Source organism: Notamacropus eugenii, chromosome 1 (genome assembly GCF_028372415.1).
Source record: "Notamacropus eugenii isolate mMacEug1 chromosome 1, mMacEug1.pri_v2, whole genome shotgun sequence".
Lineage (NCBI taxonomy): Eukaryota > Metazoa > Chordata > Mammalia > Diprotodontia > Macropodidae > Notamacropus > Notamacropus eugenii.
The window spans coordinates 680512482-680525234 of record NC_092872.1 but is presented as its reverse complement, the minus strand read 5'-3'; the positions used below and the strand labels follow the sequence as shown (position 1 = coordinate 680525234).

The window sequence follows — 12753 nt, the reverse complement described above, 5'->3', positions numbered from 1 at the left end:
TGATATATTAGGTGCCAACTATATGAAAAGCCCTGTGCTAGAAGGTGAGAATAAAAATATGAAATAAAAACAATATTTCCTCTGAAGGAACTGAAGAGTTTGGAACAGCAAATGGTAGGGAAATTGACTCCATCTTGTGACAATTCTGGAGCTAGTTTAGTTTCATTTCTATCCACTTATAGGTTTAGTCTATAATGTCTCCGTGTCTTATAAGAAAATTTGAGAGCTGTGAGAGGACTTTGTTGCATTGTTTGAATCCAGCCCCACATGGGAATCTGTACCACCTCTACCTATTGCTTAGAGACTCTTCACTAAGGACTTGGTTTATGCTGACCAGAAACCCAGTCAGATATGAAGACTGATTCAAGGAATTTTCTCACAACTATGGATCTCAAGAAACCAACATGATTTATCTGAAATCTGGCCCCATACAGATCAATCAGTTATTGCTTCCATGTTTCTTTGACTGAATATAGACATGCAGGGAAAGTGGAATATCTCTTTTTATTTCAGGGAATTGTACCTGTTTGCTCTCCCTTTCCTAACTTGAAAGTTCTTAATCTTTCCTCTAATAAGAAATTAGATTTCCTAATTATGTATACTGGTTAATTGTTTTCTCTAATAAGTAAGTCCTATTTGATTAGTTTGTCCTATTTGATTAGTTGTTTTTGATGTATAAAAATCTGTCTCGCCTGTATTTGGGGCCCAGCCCTAAGCTGAGAAAGTCTGTTCTTGATTTATCATGCAATTTGCATACATTACTTAATAAATGGATATGCACAGAAGCTTAAACCTTTATTTCCTTAATCATTTCATTTTCACCCACCGCACCACCCCTCCAACAGTTTTCATTATATTTGGTAAGGATAAATAAAGGAATCCAGAAATCCAACAGTCAAACAGACAAGTAAATGCAATATAATTTCATGATGGAGGGAACATAAGCAACTGGAAGGACCAGAAACATTTTTTTCTGTTGGAAATGCACATGAATTGAAATTTGAAGGAAGCTATACATTTAAGAGCCAGAAGTGATTAAGGAATTCATTCCAGACATGTGGAACAGCCTGAACAAAGGCATGGGAGTGGGAAATAGAATAAATATTATAGAAAACACATTCCTGAGACTTCAAATGGGGAGTTTGATTGGCAAATAGAGTACAAAAAAGACAATTGTAAATTAAAACTGGAAAGGTAATTTAATCACAGTATTGGAAAAGGAGGGCTCAGGAACTCAGCTAGTCTCATGCTTGTACTAGCACTTATGGAATGGCACTCAACTAAGTAGATACGAAATAGAAGACCAGAATTTTCTATGGCCAATGAGGGGTGGACAACTTGCTATTTTTCCAGCTCTGTTTATTTCTGGGTGGCTTCATCATTCTATGAGGTATGGTTAGTTTTCTTTACTTTTTCAGAATCTCCTTGGAGCCCCCATGGGGCTGACACAATCCTGCCTCTATTTGAGTTGATTATATCTGACCTAGTTCTACTGCTGTGGCCTTCGCATAATGAACAGCAATATGTCCATAGAAATCAATAGAAAACAAAGAATTATGTAATGCTTTAATCCTGATATAAAAACAGTGAATATATATGTGTGTGTGTGTGTGTGTGTGTGTGTATGTATTTTAATTTACGTAAGATGGTCAATAGGGTGAGACCCAAAATCAATTGATGGCCAACATTAATCAACTTGATGAGACTGATCCCTAAAAGTAGTCATCTGAAGGGCACCTCCCAGGAAGGTAGATTTGTACATAGCTAGTTTGCTGATTGAACTTCAGAGACTGGGGCTTCTTCCTTGATGAATTGTTGGTTGAAGAGTCAGTGGAATGACTCTCATCAGCAAAGCCTCCCATTCTGTGGTTAATATACGTGTGCTGTGAAACTACTCATCATTTTCTTCCTAGTTTCCCTCAAGCTTTTACTCTCTTGAAATTCCAGATCAAAGTACATCAAAGGTTGGAGGGAAAAGAATTTCTTTTTTCCCTGGAGCCCAAAGTCCTGTTTGCCTTCTTGTGCCTTTCTGTTTCTTTTATCTCAGATTGTCCAAGACAGATCCTGATAATGGATTTTTCCACTATTGAATTATCTCAACAGTAGTTCTAATTTATCCATGTAATTTAGATAGATATTATGATGTAGTGTAGAGTTGTCTAATGTGACAGCCTCTAGATGAAACAGATTAAAATGTAATCGAAAAATATTTAACAATATGAACAAAAATGCAATTCAACACAGATAACTTAATGTGTTGTTTTCTAGGTCTATTTGAGGTCAACAGGGATCCATTTCATTTTGAGTTTTGTGCCACTGGTATAATGCATACAGAGTTGGCATGAGGGTCGGAAGGACCTAACTTAATTCACCATTGTAGTATACTGACTATGTGGGCAAATCAATTAGCCTTTCAGTTCTACAGGCAACTTTCTAAGGCAGTTGCAGAAGAGGTATTGATTTTCATTGAATGAGAGAGTTCCTCTAATATGGTTGTCTTAAATTATTAATTGTCATAAATTTAATAAATTGTTACATTAATTTATTCAATGTTATTAAATTATTCATTAATTATAATTAAATTATAGGTTCAGTTGAAAAAAAACCCTAACAAAACTGTAGAGAAACTAATAAGGTGATATGAAATGTGTAATGTTCTGAAAATAGTAATTTTCAGATGAATAATAGAAAAGACAAGTTGTCTTAAAGGAATGGTCCTCCTTCAGATGGATTTCAAATTCTCTGTCCACATCTTACATAACTTGACCTTGAAAGCTCAGGACCATGTAGATAAATGCTAGGTTGCTCAAATTTGCCAGGAAAAGAAAGGAGTGTATGAAGCATGAATTACCTAATTCTGGGAGAGATACAGATCAGTAAATGACTGGTATGCAAAGTAACAAAAGCATGAAAATATTTTCTTCAGAGATAATATATATTTCAATTTAATCTGTAGGGAACAAATGTTGGAGACTGAAGGGCTCTTTGATTCCTTGGGATATAACATGGATAGCACCTCCTGGAAATGAATTGAGAATCCACTGAAATGGTTTGGCCTTCCCTGGAGTGGTAGCATCTGGTTCTTCAGAGGAGGAGAGCTCATATTCTTTCTACCAGAATTGGAAAAAGCATCTGGTTAGTATGAGACTCTTATATTCTTGGGGTTAAGGAGAAATCTTTAACTCTTCTCCATTACATCAGTCTGTCCAGAGTAAAAGTCATTTCTGAAGGAGAGAGGGGATTTCACAGTATAAGAGTAAATAATGACTCACAGATGCTGCTCTAGATGTCCAAAGCACGAAGAGAGATTCCTAGAGGCCAGAAAACTCGGAGGTGAGTTCATGGAGGAGGTGTGCCTTATTCTCACTTTGAAGGTTGTCTAAGATTTAAAGAAGCTAAGGGACCAGATGAGGGCATTCAAGGCTTAGGGAAGAGTATAAGTAAAGGAAAGGAAGCAGGCATGACAATTATGTTCTCCCAAGGTTTGAGATAAAAGAATGAAAACCTTAAATGTTAACTCCCAGAGAAAGAAAATGAATATGGAAATTTTAACTAATATTTGTTATGGAGCACCCATAATCCACATGTATTAGGGATGGGACATGAAGAGAAGAACCAACTTAAGAGGGGGTTATTTCTAGGAAAAATCTTCCCCTTTCTCTCCCTTAGCCCTAGGGTCTGAGACACTGATTGATTTTCTTAGCTGCTTGGTATTGAAAAGATTCCCAGAAAACAGTCTAATATTTTTGTTCTTTTACTCATTATTTTCTCCAGGGACTCTTAAATGTGCATCCCCTTAAGGTATAACCCCAGGGCTCATAATGGCAGCAATCATATTTTTTGGACATCTTCATTTGGTGACTACACAGATAATTCAAGGTCCTGGGTTAACTTTCCCTAGCTTCACATTTCCATGTGATTCCCACCAGAACATTCTGGGTCTACGTCTTCCATGCTCTCCCTTTCATGTGTTTCACCCCCTCCCAGCCTAAGGGGATAATGAACTACAATCATGAAAAATGTAGAATCGCAAGCTCAGAATTCAATTAAAATTGACAAATATATATTAATTTATCATTATCTAAAAGTTACCTTACAGAACTTCCACTTCAATAACCTCTCCTTGAACACTTCTTGTGATTGGGAGAGCAGCACATCCCAAAGTAGTTTATTTCATTGCTGGGAAAGTTCTAATACTCACAAAAATCTTCATCAAATTAGATGAGAATATATCTTTTTTTAATTGTTGCACTTAGTTCTTCCTTCTACAGAAAAAAGAAAGCATTTATGGGCCCTTTTAATATGAAATCCTTTTATTACTCTCTGGAGAATACACCCTAGTTTTTTCCCTACTCTGTCTGCACATGATCCATTACTCTATGGCTGTTGGTTGACAAACTTTGCTCTTACAGATTATCCTCACTAAGGTGTAACATCTCATAACATCTGATTGTGTCACAAAGACCCCAGACATGACTGATTTGCCATGCTATCTACTTTTCAGACTTGAAACTTCAACCTAGCTAAAGCCATAAATTTGATAACGTCTCTAGTTGACTATATGTGTGTGTGTGTGTGTGTGTGTGTGTAACATTGACACAGTACTTTAATGTTTACAAAGTGATTTACAAATATGATCTCATTTTTTATCTTTACAAAAACCCTGGTGAGTTCATGAATTCCCATTTTTCACATGAGCAAACTGAGACAGAAAGAAATTAATTGACTTGCCCAACTTAGGATGGTCTAGAGCCAGATTCAATTTGTTTCCCCAATTCCAAGTCTAGAATTCTATCCACTTCATAGTCTCTAAGAACTGTGATATTTAGTAGAGGTACCACCTTGACTCGTAATGGCCTCTTCTTATTCCAAAGATAAATTTTCTGGACTCTCTAAAAATAATAAGGAAAATAAAAGTGTATTTTCTTATAATTGGAAGTTAAGCAATTTTCTACTTAATGTAATGGTATTGAAGTTTTGTGTAAAGACAGAATGAACTCTCCAGTTTATCAAAACAAGACTGGGAAGAGAAGACGTAAAATTTGCCAAACTGTCATTTAGCTTCCTAGGGTCTGGCATCATTGAATGTCATTGTTTAGCAAAACTATTCCTGTTGGAGCCTGTCCTCTTCACTTAACTTGACTCCTTAAGATCCAAGAATGCAAATAAATTAATAGGCATATCAGTGACAGAAATAATTGACAAACATTATTTAATATTAATCCTAGGAACCTACATTGCTATCTGAGATAAGGTCATGGAGCCCCAGTCCTTAGGAGAGAAATCTCATCTTAGCAGAAATCCCTCAGTAGCAATAACCTTGAACCTCACTGAGGTGTGGCTGCATGGAACCCCAAAGCTCCTATCTTCAGATTCACTAATTCCCTTTGTTTTTCCTTCTTTCAAGGTCATACATAACAAATTACTGTTCTATGAAGACAATCTTAAAGTACTATGATTCCTCAGTTTGAAGGATTTAGAAGGGAAAGATACATATATTAAATATCAAATAGAGGAACATGGCCTTGTTCATTGAATGGCATGATAATAGGATTAATCATTCCCCCAGAACTTCTTCACCATCAGCTTAAGTTCAAAAGATGTAATTAAAGGAAAACATAGATCCTTCTAAACACAAAGTAGGATGTTGGTAACAATCCTCCCACAGCTTCTTATCTTTTTTAAATCATATAAATCTCTGGGTTAGGATCTCTGGGGTTGTTTCCTCATCTAGAAGATGAAAATGTCAATTGACCATCATTCTTAGCTCAAAAAACATTAATTTTATTATTTTGAACTATAAAATAAGTTTTTCAGTGTTGAAATGTCCTTCAGAGTTCCTTCCTAGTTTCCTTCCTAATATAACTTATGCTTGATTACCAGTCAGCTCCTTCTACAATATTCACAACAAATGGCTATTTGGTTTCTGCTTGAAGACCTCCAGTATGGAGAATTTCCTGCTTTCTAAGGCATGATTATCCTACTTCTGGCAGATGTAACTTTTTGAAAGATTCTCCTTAGCTAAAACCTGCCTCTCTACAACTTCTGCTCGTTGCTTCGGGTTTTGTGCTCTAAAACAGGACTTCCAAAACTTTTTCTACTTTTGATCCCTTTTCATGTTTATCAAGCAGTATTTGGTGTTGCACTGGTCTGAGGGTATGTGTAGTGCAAAATGTGCATGTTTTCTGTTCACAACCAAGGTTACACTGAAGTTTCATGATGCAAGCACTACCAGAAACACCCCAGATTCATTATGCATTTAATTTTTAATTAATTTTTGGACATCAAGCATTCAGAAACTCTTTACTATTGCCAAATTTTTCACAACTGTATATGAAGTTGTCACCTACAGTTTAATTAGAGCTCCCCAAGTCAAGTGAATTTTTCACTCCACAGACCTTCAGATATTTGGAAACAGGTACCATATCGGCTGAAAGTTTTTGCTACATATTAAATGCAGAGATTACACATTTTTTTCACAGATCCTAATCTTCTATGACTTTTTTTCCTTTAGTAATCTTCTTGCTCTCTCCTGGATATCGTCTAATTTGTCAATATTCTTCCTATCAGAACTAGACACTAATTGTGTATTATTCTCTCACCAAGGCAAAGTGTTATAAACACATTAATTCTAATAATGAAGCCAAAGATAGAATTGTTTTTCAGGATTGTGTGTACATTCCCCTAACTCTATGAATTGCTGTCTAGGTACAAATATGTCTTGTTCTTATACCCTTTATTTTTAACTGTTCTCTTTTAAGTTTTACAAATCTATTTTTTATATTACAGATATTTCCAAATGATTCCTACTTCTTTAGAAGATTTTGTAAACAAGTAAAGCAAGTAATTAAAATTAATAACATAACAACCTCAACTGAAAGCACACACAACATTCATATCTAGATCACTCCTCCAACCCCTCTATTTAAAAATTTAACAGTAATCAATATTCTTTCCTTCTCAGCCTTACTATAATGGGAAAAAAGGAAAACAGATTTATTAAAACAAACATGAATAGTCAATGAAAAGATTTTTTCAATAGTTATATGTCTGTTCCCTTCTATATCCTTAATTTGTCACCTCTCTGTAAGTGATAGCATGTTTCATCATCACACTCAGCCCTCTGAAGTGATGAATTGTCATTATATTGATCATAGTTCTTATATATTTCAAAGCCTTTTGTTTTAATAGTGTTATTGTTATTGCATAAATTGTCCTCTTGATTCTCCTTTTCACTCAGCATTAGTTCAAAAAAGTCTTAAAATTTGCTTATTGTTATAATGTTGATATAAGTACAGACTTTTTTTTCTACCTCTGCTCACCTCACCATTACTTTTGTAGTGGCACCCCCTGTCCTCCCAGAAACTAAGGGGAAATATCATGGAATCATTTATGGCAAATGAATGTGATGGAGTACTAATGTGCTATAAGAAATATAGAAATTGATTCTTCAAAAGAATAGGGAAAGATTTATATGAACTGATGCTGCTCATTTTCTTTAATGTAAGAGCTAGATTTTACATTTCCCTCTATTAAATTTGGTCATTCTTGTGAAAAAGTATTCAAGGTTTTTAATTATATTGTAGGTTCAATATGAGCGAAGAGTAAAAAGCTAATATCTTGGACTACATTAAAGGGGAAAAGGCCACAACAAGAGAGGTAATAGTTGTACTCTGACCCAGTGAGACTATACCTGGAATATCACCTTCTATTCTGGTCACCATATTTTAAGAAGAAAAGAAATGGGACATATTGGTGAATGTGCAGAAGAGGATGAACACAGTGGATGAGATGACTGGATAATGTATCACATGAGGTCTGCTTAAATGAACTATGTTGATTTGCTTATAGAAGAGAAGATTTAGAAAGATGGAGGGGTATCAAATAATCTTGAAGAATTAAAAGGTTGTCCTGTTTTTAACAGAGTTTAAAGCTGTTTAAACAGCTGTTTACCAGTTTAAAGCTGTTTGAACAATTTAAAGCTGTTCTCCTAGGTCCCAACAAAGCAACAAGTAGGAGTTCCAAAGAAATTAATTTAGATTTCATGTCAGATTAAAGTTGGGAGTTCTGTAAAGAGGATTTTTGGTGAGGTATAGTTTGGATCTCAAATAATCAGATGCTTTTCTAGCTCTTTAATTCTATGGTTCAGTGAGGAAGGCTTTAATTGTGTTGACTTGTTTTGGGATGTCAGTTGTCATCTCAAGAGAAATCTATGATTTTTTTTTGTCTTACTCTAAATGATCTGCTTCTAAAAGATAAAGTCTTTTCAATCTATTTCCTAAATCGATAGGTAACCTAAACTTAAGAAACTATCTATATTAATCTGGCTTAGCTGTTAGGATTAGCTTTCCCTAAAAAAGGGAGCTTGATCCTGTAATCAAACTAAAAATAAAACAAAGTGAACAAAAATAGCTGATTTCCGTTCCAGTTTAAAGTTGAAAAGAAGAGATTGAGAGAAGGCTCAGCATTAAGGACCAAGGAGTCAATGTAACTGAGAGGCAAATATCTTGTCTCTGAGGAGATTCCCTAGGGCCACCTTCATATCTGAATTTCTCAGACTGAATGAAAGGAATGAGCATTGGAATCACCATTGTGTATGCCATAGTACCCATGATGTCTTTGGTGGAGAAAGGAGATGAAGGGCAGAGATACACATTGGAAATTGTACCATAAAACATACACACCACAGAGGGATGAGAGCCACAAGTAGAAGAGGCCTTTCTCCCGCTACCCCATGAGGATGGCATCCTGAGGATGGCAGAGACAATGCAGATATAAAAGACCAGAGTGCATAGGAAGGAAACTGTCATAACTGGGCCACCTGCAACAAAAACCTTCAATTTGTTTTGATGGGTGGAAGAACAAGAAAGTTTCAACAGGGGACTGATGTCATAAGAAAGTGAGATAATTCTTCTACCACACAGAAAGAGAGTTTTGCCATGAGCAAAGTGTATGAGAGAGCATGGGGATTAGTGATCACCCAGCACACACTCACTAGAAGGACACAGAATTGGGAGATCATAGTTGTGATATAATGGATGACAAATGGCCATATAGAGATCATATGTCATCACAGTAAACAGGAAGCTGTCCTTGTATCCAAATGAAAGAAAGAAATACAGCTGTGTCAGGCACCCTGTATAGGAGATGGTGTGAAGCTGCATATGTAGGTTATGTAGCATCTTCAAGACTGTACTGGAGGACAGAGCAATGTCAGCAAAGGAGAGGGTAGCCAGGAAGAAATACATAGGAGTATGGAGACGAGCTTCAGAGATGATGGCCAGGAAGATGAGCACATTCCCTGCCATGGTGACCAGGTACATGCACAGAAACAACCCAAAGAAGAGGAGTTGATATTCTGGCTACTGGGAGAGTCCCTGGAGATAAAAACCCAGAGACACTGGTCTGATTTCTACATCCCATATCACTGACTTTTTAAAGGGTCACAAAACAGAAGACCCAAGAAAATAAAGAAGCATTCCTTATAATACAGAGTGTAGTGGAAAGAGCTAGACTGAGAATTAGGCTACGAGGTTCCATAGAAAATCCATTGGTGCCTTCATACCACTGATTCCATCCCCTCGTATCTCCTTTGGAAGCTCATTTGGTTGATTATTCCTCTCACCTTTTCACCCTCAGTCTCTCTCCAAAAACTATTCTCCCACTGCCTATACACAAGCTCAGAATTTTTTTACCTTTAAAAAAATCTCTTGGTTGCTACGTCCTTCAAAGGATGTCCTTAATTGCTATTTTCTTTAATTGCTTATCTCCTTTAAAAAAAGTAGACTAAGTTCACTATCTATATCCCTGTCTTTCTCTAATCATTTAAATAAAGTACCTAGACTCCAAGGAATGGTATTGAGGTCCATGAATCAACAGGTTTTTCTGAAATGTAGGTCAGTGATATTTTTTGAATAAATAATTCTCTCATTCTATCTCAAAGGTCAACAAGAGGGAATATTGTAAGAATAAAAAGAATTTTACTATTTTCTCACCATGGAAGAGAACAGGGTTGCTCCGTATTGAATATTATTGCTGTGGAGCACAAAAATCAGGGGGCTGATGCAGAGTAAGGCTGAAGCCCTACTAAAAACTTGATGACACAGTAGGTAGATCAACTAAGAGTGAGGAAGACTTGACATACCATCTCTGCGACCCTTGTTATGTCATTTAACTTGTCTGTTTCATTTTCCTCAATTGTAACATGGGGATATTTTTAGAATCTACTTTTTAGTGTTATTGTGATGATCAAAATGATATCTTTTAAAAGCACTTGACACAGTATCTAAAATATAGTGAGTCCTTTTATCCCTACTGCCCTTTCTGAGGAAGGGAAGCTCCAATGGCCATGAAATGCATCTTAATTATTAGAAAACTTTAAAATACAGGAAGTGAAGAAAAATTAAGAAAAAATAAAACATCCAGTTAGGATTTAGTTTAATCATGCCTCTTCTGGGTTTTATTTTCTTGGAGAGTTCCACAAGACTTTCTCAGGCTCAACAATTTTTCCAGGGTGGCACAGCTAGTATGATTTATAGACATGATTTGCATCTAATACTTTCTTACTATGACACCAGGATATGATTCACTATGCTCCCTAATTCTCAGTCTAGCTCTTCCCACTCCACTCTGTATTATAAGGAATGTTTCTTTACATCCCTTTCTTAATAATAATGATGATGACAATAATAAAGATAAAGAATGAAAAGAAGACAAATTAGCATGTATATAGTTCTTACTTAGTGTCAGGCATTGTGCTAAGAGAAACAACATCATAAAGAGGACAGAAAGCATGTCTTGGATATACCTTGTCTCAGAGTTAAGAAAGCTAACTACAGGTTCTAGCCCTGCCTCTGGTCACGTGATTCAGAGCACATTCCTTAACTTTCCATTGCCCCTAGTAACACTCTAAGACTAGAAGGTGAACATTTGCTCTTCTGTGATGGTAGAGAGAGTCTCATACTCAGAGTTCCCTACACTGAGCAACTTACAAAAAAGTTTTACCAAGCACCTAGTAATCATTATCTCCCCTGATCCTCACAATAAGTCTTTGGGGGTAGATACCTTATTAACTTTTTTTCCCATTTTATAGATGAAGGGAACTAAGACTAAAAAAAGTGAAATGATTTCCCCATGATTGCAAAAATAGCAAATATCAGTAGAGGGAATTGTATCAAGGTCTTGCTTGAAGCCAAGTTCAAAACTCTTTCCACAATGTTCAATTCTACCTTAGGTTATTTCTTCAGCCTGTAATGCTTTCCTCCTCTTCTCTACCTATCCAAACATTAGCTATCCTTCAAATTCCAGATCCCATTCTATCTTTTCTAAAATACCTTACTTATGAGCCCAGAATGTTAATCAATGCCCCATCTTTGATCTCTGAGCATCTAGTGTTTCTAATGCATAAATAATACTTATTTTCTAGGGCTTGATGCTTGACTGCTAAAGAAATAGGTGCTGGAGTTGGAGTCAGGGAAACTGGCTTCTAGGGAACCTTGTCTCTGACATTTATCAGACTAGTACCTTACCTCAAACTCTAGTGTTTCTGAATCAGGGAGAAACATCATTCTTAGTCTTCAGTAGGGTGGTCAACTGAGAGTTAATGGAATACCTAAGAACAAGGAGATCTCTCTTACATTTCATTCTCTCACATAGCTTAATCTATCATTCTCATGTCTTTCTTTCTAGTCATGATTATTTTCCTGCACTCCTGAGTTACATTTCCAAACTGACGACAGAACAGCTCCATCTGGATTCCAACTGCCATCTCAACGTCAACATGTACAATAACAACAATGGTCAAACATGCTCAAATATTGGGAGTTTTTTTTTTTTTTTACTTTTTCCAGTGTTTCTTCCCTTTTATCTCATGATCAATCTCATGAGTGATAATGTCCATTTCACTTTTAACATCTTTAGAATGTGTCTCTCCTTCCCAATTTCCACTGTTTCTACCTGAGTACAGGTCTATATTATCATTCCTCTAGATTACTGTGCCACTCTCCTCATTGGTCTTCCTCTTTCTACTTTCTCTCCCTTAATTCACCCTTCATTACCATACTCCTACACTAAAAATCCAGCAAGGACTCCACAATATCTAAGGGATCAAGTTCATATTCCTTCATAATGTCTGAGACCACCTCAATATTCTGCAGTATTTCATGTCTAGCTTTAACTCATGCTGCTCTCCATGATATATTTGGCTTGATGAGCAGGTAGATGAAAGAGGGGATAGATTGCTAGACTTAGAGTGAGAAATGACTTGAGTTCAAAATCTTTCCTGACAAGTTTACTATCTCTGTGACCCTAGGCAAGTTACTTAACTTTTGTCTGCCTCAGGTTCCTCATCTATGAAATAAAAATAAGAATAGTACTTACCTCCCAGGATAAAATTATATAATATTTTTAAACTTTGCAAACTTTAAAGTGCATTAAAAATGGTAGGTATTATTGTTGTCATCACCATCATCACCATCATCCCCATTCCCACCATCATCTTCATCATCATCATCATCATCATCATCATCATCATCTTCATCATCATCATCATCATCATCATCATCATCATCATTATCATCATCATCATCAGTATTGTACTAAATTGGACTACAAGTCATCCCTTTGTAGACTCTGTACTTTACTCCTATCATACCTTTGCTCACAATGTTTCTGATTCTGGGAACTCCCTTTTGCCTGTTTAATTCCTACGTAATCTCTTAAGCTCATTGAAAATGTTCTGATATCTGCAATCAG

At 36.1% G+C, this 12753-nt stretch overlaps 1 pseudogene; it reads right to left on the bottom strand.

The window, feature by feature from the left end:
* Nucleotides 1-8482: 8482 nt before the first annotated feature.
* On the bottom strand, nucleotides 8483-9423 carry LOC140521156 (olfactory receptor 1N1-like; annotated as a pseudogene).
* Between the last annotated feature and the right edge of the window lie 3330 nt (nucleotides 9424-12753).